The 11,503-nt window shown below is 42.6% G+C and overlaps 1 pseudogene; it reads left to right on the top strand.

Annotated features, from left to right (window-relative positions):
- The first annotated feature begins 7,516 nt into the window (after window positions 1-7,516).
- LOC116475118 (melanoma inhibitory activity protein 2-like) lies at window positions 7,517-9,828 on the top strand (annotated as a pseudogene).
- The last annotated feature ends 1,675 nt before the right edge of the window (window positions 9,829-11,503 follow it).

Raw genomic sequence — 11,503 nt, 5'->3', positions numbered from 1 at the left:
ACTTTAGGTTTTAGGGTACATGTGCACAATGTGCAGGTTTGTTACATGTGTATTCATGTGCCATGTTGATTTCCTGCACCCATTAGCTCGTCATTTAGCATTAGGTATATCTCCTAATGCTGTCCCCGCCCCCCCCACCCCCCACCCCACAACAGTACCCGGAATGTGATGTTCCCCTTCCTGTGTCCATGAGTTCTCATTGTTCAATTCCCACCTATGAGTGAGAACATGCGGTGTTTGGTTTTTTGTCCTTGCGATAGTTTACTGAGAATGATGTTTTCCAGTTTCATCCATGTCCCTACAAAGGACACGAACTCATCATTTTTTATGGCTGCATAGTATTCCATGGTGTATATGTGCCACATTTTCTTAATCCAGTCTATTGTTGTTGGACATTTGGGTTGGTTCCAAGTCTTTGCTATTGTGAATAGTGCCGCAATAAACATACGTGTGCATGTGTCTTTATAGCAGCATGATTTATAGTCCTTTGGGTATATACCCAGTAATGGGATGGCTGGGTCAAATGGTATTTCTAGTTCGAGATCCCTGAGGAATCGCCACACTGACTTCCACAATGGTTGAACTAGTTTACAGTCCCACCAACAGTGTAAAAGTGTTCCTATTTCTCCACATCCTCTCCAGCACCTGTTGTTTCCTGATTTTTTAATGATGGCCATTCTAACTGGTGTGAGATGGTATCTCACTGTGGTTTTGATTTGCATTTCTCTGATGGCCAGTGATGATGAGCATTTCTTCATGTGTTTTCTGGCTGCATAAATGTCTTCTTTTGAGAAATGTCTGTTCATGTCCTTTGCCCACTTTTTGATGGGGTTGTTTGTTTTTTTCTTGTAAATTTGTTTGAGTTCATTGTAGATTCTGGATATTAGCCCTTTGTCAGATGAGTAGGTTGCAAAAATTTTCTCCCATTCTGTAGGTTGCCTGTTTTTTTTGTCTTCACCACTGTTGATTCATTACCAGCACAGTGCCTGGTCCATGGTCACTGAATAAACGTTTGTTGAGAGAATGAACGTGCTTAACCAGAAGTACAATTGACCTATTAGGCCAAGTTCAAGGTTCCTAACAGCTCAGCTGTGAAGGATACCTCTCCTTTCAGTCCTCTATTACATATGTCCCTGATAGATGTGTTATTTGTGTCTCCTCCTGACCCTCAAGTTTGTTTGAGGGCAGGACCCTTCTTTGTGCATCTGTAGAGCTTTGCAGTACCTAAATACTACTTTGCATATATAATAAAGGTTCAATAAATATTCATTAAATAAAGAAATAAATGAAATGACTGAATTTTCTAAGATGTTACAACTAGATTGAAGATATTCAGCTCATTATTTAATAATAAAACTATGGTTAATTATGGTGTCCTGTGTGAAAACAGTTATAGTTTGTTTTTTAATTAGTATAAGCATGTATGTGCATTATCAGTATACACAATTTGTGGTATGAGTGTTTTGCTTCCCTGCACACAGACCATGGAAATCCTGAGAAACAAATTACCACCCCAGAGCAAGTGCCTAACACAGAGACTTTTAATCCTTAAAGTTTTTCTATAACTAAGCAATGTTTTTTCAAATGCAATAACACTGATATGCAGACATATCGATTGTCCACTCACAAAGCCATTCCTCAATATCATTACAACATGCCTCTTTGAATGTCACTAAAAACCGATGTCTCATTTTTCTAGGACAAGTTGGCTGAAGTTCTGCTTGAAAACTGGTAATAGAAAATACAATTTCTCAACCCCCTTTGGCCTTTTAATTCTGTTCTACAACCTTGCCAGTTCACTTTCAAAGTCAAGGGATGCATCTTGCAAAACCATGACATCTTTTGAGTAACTCCTTCTGTTCTTAACACATATTCCCAGGAGCTTAGTAAATATTGTTTTTGCAACTTGTTTAGTGGCAAAATAATGAGTCCTTGGTGTATGCTTATCCTCTGCTTTGCTATTAGAGAAGATATATTCAGACTGCTTTAAACAAAACTCAATTCAAGGGCAGGAAACAGTCTTAAAACCTGTTAAAATTCAAATATTTGGTCACTGTATGTGCAGCATGTGTGTTCTAGAAAGTCCTATTATTTTAAAACATAAATTGAATCCCGTTGAGAAATTAATGTCATCTGAATATACTAATAACTGAAATGCTCCCAAGTTTACAAAAAGCCCTCAATGAAACTGTGACCTTGTATAGACAAGGGCCTATGGAGGGACATTTTTAAACCATCTCTTTTTTTATTTCCTCATGAGATCTACAATGTAAGTGCATTAAAGCTGATGAATGCATTGCAGTGCAGCTTTTCCTGCCTCTTTTGCCTTTCATTTGTCTATATTTCAAGCTTCACTGAAGTGATAGATTTTGGGCTTTACCACATTGTCCTCTGATTGCTTCCCCTTGGTTCCTCCTTTTCCTAGTGAATCTTTGTTTTACTGGTGGAAATCTACATCTTTGTATCTTGGCATTTTACTTTCACATTATCTCATAGATTTTATTTCAAGTTGCTATGAAGTTATCAATTTTTATTTTTAACTAATATTATTTTTAACAATTAGAAAATTGTTGACCAGGTAATTCCAGCACTTTGGGAAGCTGAAGCAGGAGGATCACGTCAGCCCAGGAGCTCGAGACCAGCCTGGGCAATGCAAGGAGACTCTGTCTCTACAAAATATAAAAATACATTAGCCAGGTGTGGCGGTGCATGCCTGGGGCCCAGCTACTCAGGAAGCTGAGGTGGGAGGATCACTTGAGCTGGAGAGGTTGAGGCTGCAGTGAGCAGTGATCACACCACTGCACTCCAGTCTGGGTGACAGAGTGAGACCCTACCTCGAAAAAAAGGGGAAAAAAAGGATTTTGCTGGCAAGACGGCTGAATAGGAATAGCTCCGTTCTGCAGCTCCCAGCGAGATCAACGCAGAAGGCAGGTGATTTCTGCATTTCCAACAGAGGTACCTGGTTCATCTCACTGGGACTGGTTGGACGGTAGGTGCAGCCCATGGAGGGTGAGCAGAAGCAGGGTGGGGCATTGCCTCACTCAGGAAGTGCAAGGGGTCCCTCTCCTAGCCAAGTGAAGCCGTCAGGGACTGTGCCATAAGAACAGTGCACTCTGGTCCAGACTTTTCCCACAGTCTTTGCAACCCACAGACCAGGAGATTCCAAGCGGTGCCTATGCCACCAGAGCCTGGGGTTTCAAGCAAAAAACTGGGCAGTCATTTGGGCAGACACCAAGCTAGCTGCAGGAGTTTTTATTTTCATACCCCAGTGGTGCCTGGAACGCCAGTGAGACAGAACCATTCACTCCCCTGGATAGGGGGCAGAATCCAGGGAGCCAAGTGGTCTGGCTCGGTGGCCCCCACATCCATGGAGCCCAGCAAGCTAAGATCCACTGGCTTGAAAATCTCGCTGCCAGCACAGCAGTCTGAAGTCCACCTGAGATGCCCCAGCTTGGTGTGGGGAGGGGCATCCGCCATTGCTGAGGCTTGAGTAGGTGGTTTTACCCTCATGGTGTAAACAAAGCTGCCTGGAAGATCGAACTAGGCACAGCCCACCACAGCTCACCAAGGTCACTGTGGCCAGAGTGCCCCTTTAGATTCCTCCTCTCTGGGCAAGGCATCTCTGAAAACAATGCAGCAGCACCAGTCAGGGACTTAGAGATAAAACCCCCATCACTCTGGGACAGAGCACCTCAGGGAAGGAGTGGCTGTGGGTGCAGTTTCAGCAGATTTAAACGTTCCTGCCTGACAGCTCTGAAGAGAGCAACAGATCTCCTAGCACAGCGTTCAAGCTCTGTTAAAGATCAGACTGCCTCCTCAAGTGGGTCCCTGACTCCCATGTCTCCTGATTGACAGACACCTCCCAGTAGGGGCTGACAAACACCTCATAAAGGAGAGCTCCAGCTGGCATCTGGCAGGTGCCCCTCTGGGACGAAGCTTCCAGAGGAAGGAACAGGCAGCAATCTTTGCTGTTCTGCAGTCTCAGCTGATGATACCCAGTCAAACAGGACCTGGAGTGGACCTCCAGCAAATCCAGCAGACCTGCAGCAGAGGGGCCTGACCGTTAGAAGGAAAATTAACAAATAGAAAGGAATAGCGTCAACATCAACAAAAAACACATCCACTCAGGGACCCCATCCAAAGGTCACCAACATCAAAGATCAAAGGTAGATAAATCCACAAAGATGGGGAGAAACCAGTGCAAAAAGGCTGAAAATTCCAAAAACCAGAACGCCTCTTCTCCTCCAAAGAATCTCCACTCCTTGCTAGCAAGGTAACAAAACTGGACAGAGAATGAGTTTGACAAATAGACAGAATTAGGGTTCAGAAGGTGGGTAATAACAAACCCCTCCAAGCTAACGGAGCATTTTCTAATCCATGCAAGGAAGCTAAGAACCTTGAAAAAAGTTAGAGCAATTGCTAACTAGAATAACCAGTTTAGAGAAGAACATAAATGACCTGAAAAACACAGCACGAGAACTTCGTGAAGCATACACAAGTATCAATAGCCAAATCGATCACGTGGAAGAAAGGATATCAGAGATTAAAGATCAACTTAATGAAATAAATTGAGAAGACAAGATTAGAGAAAAAAGAATGAAAAGGAACGAACAAAACCTCCAAGCAATATGCGACTATGTGAAAAGACCAAATCTATGTTTGACTGGTGTACCAGAAAGTGACAGGGAGCATGGAACCAAGTTGAAAAACACTCTTCAGGATATTATCCAGGAGAACTTCCCCAACCTAGCAAAACAGGCCAACATTTAAATTCAAGAAATACAGAGAACACCACAAAGATACTCCTCGAGAAGACCAACCCCAAGACACACAATCATCAGATTCACCAGGGTTGAAATGAAGAAAAAAATGTTAAGGGCAGCCAGAGAGAAAGGTCAGGTTACCCACAAAGAAAGCCCATCAGACTAACAGCAGATCTCTCTGCAGAAACCCTACAAGCCAGAAGAGAGTGCGGGCCAATATTCAACATTTTTAAAGAAAAGAATTTTCAACCCAGAATTTCATGTCCAGCCAAACTAAGCTTCATAGGTGAAGGAGAAATAAAATCCTTTACGAGACAAGCAAATGCTGAGAGATTTTGTCAACAGCAGGCCTGCCTTACAAAAGCACCTGAAGGAAGCACTAAACATGGAAAGGAACAACCAGTACCAGCCACTGCAAAAACATACCAAATTTTAAAGTCCATTGACACTATGAAAAAACTGCATCAACTAACAGGCAAAATAACCAGCTAGCATCATAATGACAGGATCAAATTAACCTTAATTAAATTAACCTTAAATGTAAACGGGCTAAATGCCCCAATTAAAAGACACAGACTGGCCAACTGTATAAAGAGTAAAGACCCATCAGTGTGCTGTATTCAGGAGACCCATCTCACATGCAAAGATACACATAGGCTCAAAATAAAGGGACGGAGGAATATTTACTAAGCAAATGGAAAGCAAAGAAAAAGAAAAGCAGGGGTTGCAATCCTAGTCTCTGATAAAACAGACTTTAAACCAACAAAGATCAAAATAGACAAAGAAGGACATTACATAATGGTAAAGGGATCAATGCAACAAGAAGAGCTAACTATCCTAAATATATATGCACCCAATACATGAGCACCCACATTCATAAAGCAAGTTCTTAGAGACCTACAAAGAGACTTAGACTCCCACTCAATAATAGTGGGAGACTTTAATGCTCCACTGTCAATATTAGACAGATCAATGAGACAGAAAATTAACAAGGATACTCAGGACTTGAACTCAGTTCTGGATCAAGTGGTCCTAATAGATACCTACAGAACTCTCCACCCCAAATCAACAGAATATACATTCTTCTCAGCACCACATCGCACTTATTCTAAAATTCACCACATAGTCGGAAGTAAAACACCCCTTAGCAAATGCAAAAGAAAGGAAATCATAAGTCTCTTAGACCACAATGCTGTCAAATTAGAACTCAGGATTAAGAAACTCACTCAAAACTGCACAACTACATGGAAACTGAACCTGTTCCTGAATGACTACTGGGTAAATAATGAAATGAAGGGCAAAATAAAGAAGTTATTTGAAACCAATGACAACAAACACACAACGTACCAGAATCCCTGGGACACATTTAAAGCACTGTTAAGAGGGAAATTTATAGCACTAGATGCCCAAAAAAGAATGTAGGAAAGATCTAAAATTGACACCCTAACATCACAGTTAAAAGAACTAGAGAAGCAAGAGCAAACACATTCAAAAGCTAGCAGAAGGCAAGAAATAACTAAGATCAGAGGAGAACTGAAGAGGAGAGAGACATGAAAAACCCTTCAAAAAAATCAATGAATCCAGGAGCGGGTTTTTTGGAGGAGATTGACAAAATAGATAGACCACTAGCCAGACAACAAAGAAGAGAGAAGAATCAAATAGATGCAATAAACAATGATAAAGGGGGTATCACCACTGATCCCACAGAAATACAAACTACCATCAGAGAGAATACTATAAACAACTCTACACAAATAAACTAGAAAATCTAGAAGAAATGGATAAATTCCTGGACACATACACCCTCCCAAGTCTAAACCAGGAAGAAGTTGAATCCTTGAATAGACCAATAACAAGTTCTGAAATTCAGGTAGTAATTAATAGCCTATCAACCAAAAAACGTCCAGGACCAGACAGATTCACAGCCGAATTCTACCAGAGGTACAAAGAGAAGCTGGTACCATTCCTTCTGAAACTATTCCAATAGAAAAAGAGGGAATCCTCCCTAACTGATTGTATGAGGCCAGCATCATCCTGATACCAAAACCTGGCAGAGACACACACACAAAAAAAGAAAATTTCAGGCCAATATCCCTGATGAACATCGATGTGAAAATCCTCAATAAAATACTTGCAAGCGGAATCCAGCAGCCCATCAAAAAGCTTATCCGCCAGGATCAAGTGGGCTTCATCCCTGGGATGCAAGGCTGGTTCAACATATGCAAATCAATAAACCATCATTCTCAGCAAATTATCACAAGAACAGAAAACCACACACCGCATGTTCTCACTCATAAGTGGGAGTTGAACAATGAGAACACATGGACACAAGGAGGGGAACATCACACACTGGGGCCTGTCGGGGGTTGGGGGGCTAGGGGAGGGATAGCACTCGGAGAAATACCTAATGTAGGTCATGGGTTGATGGGTGCAGCAAACCACAATGCGATGTGTATACCTACCTAACAAACCTGCATGTTCTGCACATGTACCCCAGAACTTAAAGTATAATAATAAAAGGTGCTGCCTCAGGATGTAAAATGTAACAAGGGGGCTGGAGTGGGCAGCGTGGGCCTCTGAGACCTAAGGTTGCCCGTGTCCTCAGCTCGCCCCGCAGCCGGCTCCACCATGGTCCGCTCCGTTTGCTGCGTGCGGATTCGGGTTCCAGACTGAAGGCTGCGTGTTCTCTGCCGTTTATTGTGGCCCCGACAGGCCAAGTTTATTGTGGCAACCGCCAGAGCAGCCTTCGCGCTATGGAGGAGCCTGGGGCTACCCCTCAGTGGTATTTGGGGCTTGTCTTGGAGGAGCCTAGCAGGGTTGTGGCAGCACTGCCTGAAAGTATGAAACCAGACTCTAATCCTTATGGTTTTCCATGGGAGTTGGTGATATGTGCAGCTGTTGATGGATTTTTTTGCTGTTCTCTTTTTTTGTTTGGAGAAGTTTTAGATCGGTTAGGAGTCGGCTTTATGTGGGAAGAGAAAAAAAGCTTGCTGTAACGCTTTCAGAACTAATTGAAGAAGAATGTAAACTACTTGAAAAATTTAGCCATGTTCAAAAAGAGTATGAAGGCTATGAAGTAGAGTCATCTTTAAAGGATGCCAGCTTTGAGAAGGAGGCAACCTGTGAAAAGCTAAACAGGTCCAATTCTGAACTTGAGAATGAAATACTCTGTCTAGAAAAAGAGTTAAAATAAGAGAAATCTAAACATTCTGAACAAGGTGAATTGATAGTGGATATTTGCAAAAGGATACAGTCTCTAACAGATGAGTCAAAATCCCTCAAATCACAAGTAGCTGAAGCCAAAATGAACTTCACGATATTTCAAATGAATGAAGAACGACTGAAGATAGCAATAAAGGATGCTTTGAATGAACATTCTAAACTTCGGGAAAACGAGAAACAGCTTTTGAAGAAGCTGAGGTATGGAAAGAACACGTGAGTGAACTTAATAAACAGAAAATAACATTTGAAGACTCCAAAGTACACGCAGAACAAGTTCTAAATGATAAAGAAAATCACATCAAGACTCTGACTGAATGCTTGCTAAAAATGAAAGATCAGGCTGCTATGCTTGGAGAAGTTACCATAACGGATGATGGTAACTTGGAATTAGAAATGAACAGTGAATCGGAAAATGGTGCTTACTCAGATAATCCTCCAAAAGGAGCTTTGAAGAAACTGATTTATGCTGCTAAGTTAAATGCTTCTTTAAAAATCTTGGAGAAAGAAACCAAATTTATAGTCAGTTATCTGAAGTTGATAAAACAAAGGAAGAGCTTGCAGAGCATATTAAAAATCTTCAGACTGAACAAGCATCTTTGCAGTCAGAAAACACAAATTTGAAAGTGAGAATCAGAAGCTTCAACAAAAACTTAAAGTGATGATTGAATTATATCAAGAAAATGAAATGAAACTCCAGAGGAAATTAACAGTAGAGGAAAATTACCGGTTAGAGAAGGAAGAGAAACTTTCTAAAGTACACGAAAAGATTAGCCATGCCACTGAAGAGTTGGAGACCTATAGAAAGTGAGCTAAAGATCTTGAAGAAGAGTTGGAGAGAACGATTCATTCTTATCAAGGATGGATTATTTCCCACGAGAAAAGAGCACATAATAATTGGTTGGCAGCTTGGACTGCTGAAAGAAACCTCAATGATTTAACGAAAGAAAGTGCTCACAACAGACAAAAATTAACTGAAGCACAGTTTAAATTTGAACTTTTAGAAAAAGATCCTTATGCACTTTATGTTCCAAATACAGCATTTGGCAGAGAGCATTCCCCATATGGTCCCTCACCATTGGGCCGGCCTTCATCCGAAACAAGAGCTTTTCTCTGTCCTCCAACTTTGTTGGCGGGCCCACTCAGACTCTCATCTTTGCTAACAAGAGGAGGAGGAAGAGGCTCAAGAGGTCCAGGGAATCCTCTGGACCATCAGATTACCAATGAAAGAGGAGAATCAAGATGTGATAGGTTAGCCAATCCTCACAGGGCTTCTTCTGACACTGGGTCCCTGTCACCTCCATGGGAACAGGACTGTAGGATGATGTTTCCTCCACCAGGACAGTCATGTCCTGATTCAGCTCTTCCTCCACAAAGGCAAGACAGATTTTATTATTTTATTCTAATTCTGGCACACTGTCTGGACCAGCAGAACTCAGAAGGTTTAATATGACTTCTTTGGATAAAATGGATGGGTCAATGCTTTCAGAAATGGAATCCAGTAGAAATGATGCCAAAGATGACTTTGGTAATTTAAACGTGCCTGATTCATCTCTCCCCACTGAAAATGAAGCAACTGGCCCTCACTTTTTTCCTCCACCTCTTGGGCCAATCAGAGGTCCATTGTTTCTGGGGGATACAAGTGCCGGTTCATGAGAAGAGGACCTCCTTTCCCCCCAGCTTCTCCAGGAACTGTGTTTGGAGCTTCTCAAGATTATTTTCCACCAAGGGATTTCCCAGATCCACCACATGCTCCATTTGCAATGAGAAATGTCTCTCCACCGAAGGGTTTCCTCCTTACCTTCCCCCGAGACCTGGATTTTTCCCCCTAAACCCCATATTCTGAAGGTAGAAGTGAGTTCCCTGCAGGGCTGATTCTGCCTTCAAATGAGCCCGCTACTGAACATCCAGAACCACAGCAAGAAATCTGACAATATTTTTGCTGTCTTCAAAAGTAATTTTGACTGATCTCATTTTCAGTTTAAGTAACTGCTGTTACTTAAGCGATTACACTTTTGCTCACACTGAAGCTTAATGGAATTATAATTCTCAGGATAGTGTTTTCTAAATAAAGATGATTTAAACATGAATCTTATGAGTAAATTATTTCCATTTTATTTTATTCTGGATAGTGTAACTATTTTAATTTGATAAACTAATCCATGATTATATAAACAATAATGGGAGTTTTATATATGTAATCTTGCAGGTAGGGAGGCTTTAAATTATAAAGATTGTGTCTTTATGCCAAGAACTGTATTTACTGTGGTTGTAGACAAATGTGAAAGTAATTTTATGCTTAATTAAATAAATTTTAGGAGCCAAGATGGCCGAATAGGAACAGCTCCGGTCTCCACCTCCCAGCCCCAGCGACACAGAAGACGGGTGATTTCTGCATTTCTGCTTGAGGTACCGGTTTCATCTGACTAGGGAGTGCCTAACAGTGGGTGCAGGACAGTCGGTGAAGCGCACTGTGCACGAGCCGAAGCAGGGCGAGGCATTGCCTCACTCGGGAAGCACAAGGGGTCAGGGAGTTCCCTTTCCTAGTCAAAGAAAGGGGAAACAGACAGCACCTGGAATATCGGGTCAGTCCCATCCTAATACTGCGCTTTTCCAACGGGCCTGGAAAACGGCACACTAGGAAAACAGGCACACTAGGGCCTGGAAACGGCACACCTGGCTCGGAGGGTCCTATGCCCACGGAGTCTCGCTGATTGCTAGCACAGCAGTCTGAGATCAAGCTGCAAGGCGGCAGCGAGGCTGGGGGAGGGGTGCCCGCCATTGCCCAGGCTTGCTTAGGTAAACAAAGCAGCCAGGAAGCTCGAACTGGGTGGAGCCCACCACAGCTCAAGGAGGCCTGCCTGCCTCTGTAGGCTCCACCTCTGGGGGCAGGGCACAGACAAACAAAAACTCAGCAAGAACCTCCACAGACTTAAATGTCCCTGTCTGACTGACAGCTTTGAAGAGAGTAGTGGATCTCCCAGCACGCAGCTGGAGATCTGAGAACGGACAGACTGCCTCCTAAAGTGGGTCCCTCACCCCTGAGCAGCCTAACTGGGAGGCACCCCCCAAGTAGGGACAGACTGACACCTCATTCAACTGGGTACTCCTCTGAGACAAAACTTTCAGAGGAACTATCAGACAGCTGAATTTGTGGTCTCACGAAAATCCGCTGTTCTGCAGCCACCGCTGCTGATACCCAGCCAAACAGGGTCTGGAGTGGACCTCTAGTAAACTCCAACAGACCTGCAGCTGAGGGTCCTGTCTGGTAGAAGGAAAACTAACAAACAGAAAGGACATCCACACCAAAAACCCATCTGTACATCACCATCATCAAAGACTAAAAGTAGATAAAACCACAAAGATGGGGAAAAAACAGAGCAAAAAAACTGGAAACTCTAAAAAACAGAGCACCTCTCCTCCTCCAAAGGAACGCAGTTCCTCACCAGCAACGGAACAAAGCTGGATGGAGGATGACTTTGATGTACCCTTCTCCCTTCAAGATCGGAAGGGAGAAGGGT

The sequence above is a fragment of the Hylobates moloch genome, unplaced genomic scaffold (assembly GCF_009828535.3).
Source record: "Hylobates moloch isolate HMO894 unplaced genomic scaffold, HMol_V3 SCAFFOLD_10, whole genome shotgun sequence".
Lineage (NCBI taxonomy): Eukaryota > Metazoa > Chordata > Mammalia > Primates > Hylobatidae > Hylobates > Hylobates moloch.
Note: the sequence above shows the minus strand (reverse complement) of the source record. Positions and strands in the feature narration are given on the sequence as shown.